Below are 6,354 nucleotides of genomic sequence, written 5' to 3'. Positions count from 1 at the left end.
TTGTTTGAGGGGAGTCGTCATTATGAGAAATAGACTGCAAAAGTCCTGTCTCTCTGTGCTGCGTGCACCTGTTTTGGCGGGGAAAAAGTGCACAGGCTCTCTGATTGGTGGATTCAAATTCAGCAGCTCCCAGGCTGCTTGACTGAGCTAGAAACTTACTTTCTCTGTGTGTGTGTGTGTGTGTGTGTGTGTGTGTGTGTGTGTGTGTGTGTGTGTGTGTGTGTGTGTGTGTGTGTGTGTGTGAGAGAGAGAGAGAGAGAGAGAGAGAGAGAGAAAGCCTTTTATGGGATGATCTCATTGTAAGATTCAAATTCAATATATTTAGACTGGTTGACTGAATTGGATCTGTGTGTGTGTGTGTGTGTGTGTGTGTGTGTGTGTGTGTGTGTGTGTGTGTGTGTGTGAGAGAGAGAGAGAGAGAGAGAGAGAGAGAAAGCCTTTTATGGGATGATCTCATTGTAAGATTCAAATTCAATATATTTAGACTGGTTGACTGAATTGGATATTGTGTGTGTGTGTGTGTGTGTGTGTGTGTGTGTGACAGAGAGAGAGAGAGAGAGAGAGAGAGAGAGAGAAAGCCTTTTCATTGGATGATGTCATTGTAAGATTCAAATTCAATATATTTAGACTGGTTGACTGAATTGGATCTTGTGTGTGTGTGTGTGTGTGTGTGTGTGTGTGTGTGTGTGTGTGTGTGTGTGTGTGTGAGAGAGAGAGAGAAAAGCCTTTTATGGGATGATCTCATTGTAAGATTTAAATTCAATATATTTAGACTGGTTGACTGAATTGGATCTTGTGTGTGTGTGTGTGTGTGTGTGTGTGTGTGTGTGTGTGTGTGTGTGTGTGTGTGAGTGTGAGAGAGAGAGAGAGAGAGAGAGAAAGCCTCTTTATGGGATGATCTCATTGTAAGATTCAAATTCAATATATTTAGACTGGTTGACTGAATTGGATCTTGTGTGTGTGTGTGTGTGTGTGTGTGTGTGTGATTTAAATTCAATATAGTTAGACTGGTTGACTGAATTTGATCCTGTGTGTCTGTCTGTGCATGTGTGTTACCATATGTGTACATATTTGTGGTTGTATGACTGTTATACTTTTTTTTGCTGCTTTTTTTTTTTCATTTAACAATTACATTTGAGGGACCCTTAGCATGTTCAGGATTTTTCAGCTGTCCATTTTGCTTTCCAATTTTTCTATTTAGATTATTACTATTGTGCTAAGTCATAGCATTTCTGCTGCTTTCCAGTATTTGTGCTAAATACAGCATTTCTGCTGAAATCATACTATTTCTTCTATTTCATCAGATTTGTGCTAAATATAGTGTTTCTGCTACAACATAGTATTTCTGCCAAATATAGTATTTTTGATTAATTATAGTTTTCTACCAAATCATAGTACAGTTTTACTGCTTTTTATATGGCTTCTAAGACAACCAATCATATCCGAGGGCTTGCACATTCAAATTTGCATATTGTTGCCTTCATGGCTTCCCAGCCAGCCAATCATATCTTAGGCCTTGCACATTCAAATTTGCATATTGGGGCAATCATGGCTTCTAAGACAACCAATCATCTATGTCCTATATCTATGATGTTTCATATTTTTATTTTAAATGGTCAACATTTCAAGGTTCTCCCATGTCTTCTGAACACAACGGTCTAAGAATGACCGTTGTAGCCCCTACGGTTAGGAATTTATGGCTGTTTGTTTGAGGGGAGTCCTCACTATGAGAAATAGACTGCAAAAATCCTGTCTCTCTCTGTGCTGTAAAAGCCTGCACTTGGTGCACCAGTTTTGGCAGGAAAAAGCACACAGCCCCTCTGATTGGTGGATTCAAATTGAGAATCTCACAGCTGTTTGACTGACCTAGAAACATGCTGTTAACAGCCCTTGTTCACTTGCTGATGCTATGTGTGTGTGTGTGTGCGCGCATGTGTGTGTGAGCCTGAGTGTGTGTGTGAGTGTTTGAGTGTGTGTGTGTGTGTGTGTGTGTGTGTGTGAGAGAGAGAGAGAGAGAGAGAAAGACACACACAAAGCCCTTTTTAGGGCAGCATCTCATTGTTGGATAAAAATATAATATATTCAGACTGGTTGACTGGCATAGACCTTGTGTGTGTGTCTCTCTCTGTACATTTGTGTATCCATATTTGATTTTGTGTGTCCCCATTCAAAGTCTATGGGGAGGTTTTGAAATTCAGAGCTGAAATTCTGAAACGGGAGGCATTTTCAAATCGCCATATCTCTTTAACAAAGCAAAGTTAGGACATGAGGCTTGTGCCAATATATCTTCAGACACTGCTGACACTCACAGTGGAAGCAGTTTTTACAATTATCTTACCGTTGAGCAATGAATTACGTTTGTTTGAGGGGTGGAAATCTGTCCTTCTCTCAGTCTTCAAACTCTGGAAATGAAGCCGTTTCTTCTCTCGTCATATCTCCGCGACGGAGGTAGAACGAGCTATGAAAATCGCAGTCAAAATACACCAAAGTCCGCTGATTCACCCAGTACAAGAATTATGCTGCTAGCCCTCCTAGGTTTTGAGTTACACGACGTTTTGTAACTCCAAAAAACGGCGTTTTTCGCCTCTCACCGCGATCTATTTTCTGACTGCCCAAGTATCTGTCTTTCAGACCGCCGCCCCCGTTCCAGGTGGCGCAATCAGTAATGACACGGCTCTGCAGCTCAAAGGTCGTGGGTTCAATCCCACGTTGGTCCACGTTTTTTTTTTTCACTACAAATTTATACACTATCACAGACCTGTAATTTATATTGCTAATTTATTACAATTCTGCAAAGTTTTATGATTTTAGCAGCTTTTCTAATATGGACCTCAGATTCTTGTTAACGCTCCATGGCAGAAACAAGTACACAGCCTGATGAAGCAGACTGAGGCAGTACCTCTGATTGGTGAAAATGAGCAGAACCAGGTTGTTCTTTCATTTCATTTCTTTATTTATGTCACACATGGTTCAACAGTGTTTCTTTTTCTACATACAGAACCTTCTGCCTCTTTTCAACAGAAATTCTGCTCATTCACCTCATCTCTTGTGTTGGAGTGCCCTCTTGTGGCGCCTTTTGGGTAGTGCCTTAGTGAACACTGCAAAGAAGTGGTATCAGACTGGTTTGTAGTGGAGGAATTTGTTGCCAGTTTCTTTCATCTTTAATCCGTATTCATGTTGTAATGTAGTAACTTTTGTGGCACAAATACCACAATATGGCAGAAACACTATGTTTTGGCACAAATAGTTTGATTTGGTATACTTTACCTTCTTCACCCCTTTTCAGCAAAATTTTCATTTTTTTCACCCCTTTTCAGCACAAATTCCATTTTTGGGGCTGTTTTTCAAAAAAAAAACTCTTTTCAGCAGAAACTCTGCTGATTCATCTCTTTTCAGCGCACGTTTCTGCTCCTTTGCCTCTTTTCTGCAGAAATTCTTCTGATTCACCTCTTTTCTGCAACATTTTAAGCCTTTTCACCTCTTATCAGCACAATTCTCAGCAGCTTCTGCTCATTTCAGCAGAATTGTCAGTCTGTCCACCTCTTCTCTGTGAGAATGTGTTTGGGTCAGTGAGATGAGAAGCTGCTTTGAGCCTGGTAGTATATCTGTTATGTTATAGTATTACTACTAAATCACAGTATTTCTGCCAATTCAAGGAGGCTGACTGTTACTAAGTGCATCAGTGTACATAGGTCATCTCTTGTGTTGGAGTGCCCTCTTGTGGCGCCTTTTGGGTAGTGCCTTAGTAAGCGTGAACACTGCAAAGAAGTGGTATCAGACTGGTTTGTAGTGGAGGAATTTGTTGCCAGTTTCTTTCATCTTTAATCCGTATTCATGTTGTAATGTAGTAGTACCACAATATGGCAGAAACACTATGTTTTGGCACAAATACTTTGATTTAGTATACTTTAGCTTCTTCACCCTTTTCAGCAAAATTTTCATTTTTTCACCCCTTTTCAGCACAAATTCCAGCTTTTTGGCTGTATTCAGAAAAAAGACAACTCTTTTGAGCAGAAACTCTGCTGATTCATCTCTTTTCAGCGCAAGTTTCTGCTTCTTTGCCTCTTTCTGCAGAAATTCTGCTGATTTACCTCTTTTCTGCAAAATTTTCAGCCTTTTCACCTGTTATCAGCACAATTCTCAGCAGCTTCTGCTCATTTTAGCAGAATTGTCGGTCTGTCCACCTCTTCTCTGTGAGAATGTGTTTGCGTCAGTGAGATGAGTAGCTGCTTTGAGTCTGGTAGGGCCAGGTTTGAATCCTGCTCAGGGCAACATTTTTTTTCACCACCATACAACTTTTGCAACTTTTCATCTTTTTCAGCTTTTCAGCAGACAGCTTCAGCGTTAAGGCATCCACACAGCATTTTCAAGAGGAAATGCAAATTTTCTAGTTCTTTATTATTATACTTTATTATTATTATTCTAGTTGCAACTTTTGTACTTTTTTTGGCACTTATCTACTTCCACAATTTTCAACCGATTTTTACCGTTCAAATTTTAAACTATTCTGCTATTTCTGCTAATGTGCGCTATGACTTTTGGTATTTTTTACTGTTATACTTTTTAAAATATTACGTTTTTTTTCCTTTAATTTGTCCCATTGAAATGAATGGGAAACTTCCACAATTCTGCTAAATCTTGCTTGTTTTTGAAACTTATCTACTTTGTCATACTTTCACCTAGAACAACCATTCAAATTTTAAAATGTTCACAAATTATTGGGCTATTCATGAATGATTCAGCTTTTTCATATCTGTTACCGTTTTCATCTTATCCTCTTTAAGTTTTGAGTTTCATTTTGTGATTTTCACAAAATACATGCGTTGTTATGGTTGCTATGCACTTGGCTTTCAGTGTGCCACTGAAAGTTTTGCAGTCTTCCTTCATGTCCGAACAACTTCTTGCTACTTGCTCAATCTTCACTCCACTTCCACAATTTATACATCAAAACGTAGGTATTTTTGCTGGCTTTCAGAAAATGTTACTATCATTGTTGTGGGATTTATAGAATTTTGGCAAATCTCCTCAGACCAACACAAAGTCTGAAAACTCTCCATAGAAAGTCAATGGAGAGTTTGTTCAAAATCACCGCTGGATTTCTGTAATGAGAGGCATATTCGAATCGTCATATCTCCTTAACGAAGCGAAGTTAAGACATGAGGCTTGTGCCAATATATCTTCAGACACTCCTGACGCTCACAATTCAAGAATTTTTTTTCTCACCTATTACCATTTGGCCATGAATTGGGTTTGTTTGAGGGTAGGAAATTCGTCCTTCGCTCAGATTTCTTCAGATTTCAAACTCTGGAAATGAGGCACTTTTTTCTCTCGTCATATCTTTTTGATGGATTTCCACAGAGACCTGAAAATTTCCATGATTGTTCACCAAAGCCTGCTGTCTCTTACGGTGAAAGAATGATATCAATACTCCAAATAGATTTAGAGTTAGAAAGCGTTGTTTGAGGGCAAGCCAAGGCAGTTTTCGCTTGCCTCTACTCAGTTATGGTGCATTAGAAGTCAAATATCTTTAATAATTCATATTTTAATGATACATTGTCAACACTTTAAGATTCCCCATCTCTTCTGAACAAAAGCGATTGTAAGAATGACCGTTCTAGCCCCTATAGTTAGGAAATTATGGTCATTTGTTTGAGGGGAGTCGTCATTATGAGAAATAGACTGCAAAAATCCTGTGTCTCTCTGTGCTGCATGCACCTGTTTTGGCGGGAAAAAAGTGCACAGGCTCTCTGATTGGTGGATTCAAATTCAGCAGCTCCCAGGCTGCTTGACTGAGCTAGAAACTTACTTCTCTCTCCCTGTGTGTGTGTGTGTGTGTGTGTGTGTGTGTGTGTGTGTGTGACAGAGAGAGAGAAAGAGAGGGCGAGACAGAGTTTTTATGGGAGCATCTTATTGTATGATTTAAATTCAATATATTTAGACTGGTTGACTGAATTTGATCCTGTGTGTGTCTCTCTGTGCATGTGTGTTTCCATATGTTTCCATATTTCTGATTGTGTGACTGTTACACTTTTTTTGCTCAGTTTTTTTTCATTTAACAAGTACATTTGAAGGACCCTTAGCATGTTCAGCATTTTTCAGCTGTCCATTTGCTTTTCCAGTTTTTCTGTTTAAGTTATTACTATTGTGCTGAATCATACTATTTCTGCTATTTTATAAGATTTGTGCTAAATATAGTATTTCTACCCAGTATAGTGTTTCTGATTAATTATAGTTTTTCTACCAAATCATATTACAGTATTTTTGCTTTTTATACCATTTTATAGGATTTTTATATTGCTTAATATAGTATTTCTGCTTTTTATAGGATTTGTGCTTAATATAGTATTTCTGCTT

Source organism: Oreochromis aureus, linkage group 1 (genome assembly GCF_013358895.1).
Source record: "Oreochromis aureus strain Israel breed Guangdong linkage group 1, ZZ_aureus, whole genome shotgun sequence".
Classification (NCBI taxonomy): Eukaryota; Metazoa; Chordata; class Actinopteri; order Cichliformes; family Cichlidae; genus Oreochromis; species Oreochromis aureus.
The sequence above is the reverse complement of the archived record's forward strand: the minus strand, read 5'-3'. Positions refer to the sequence as shown.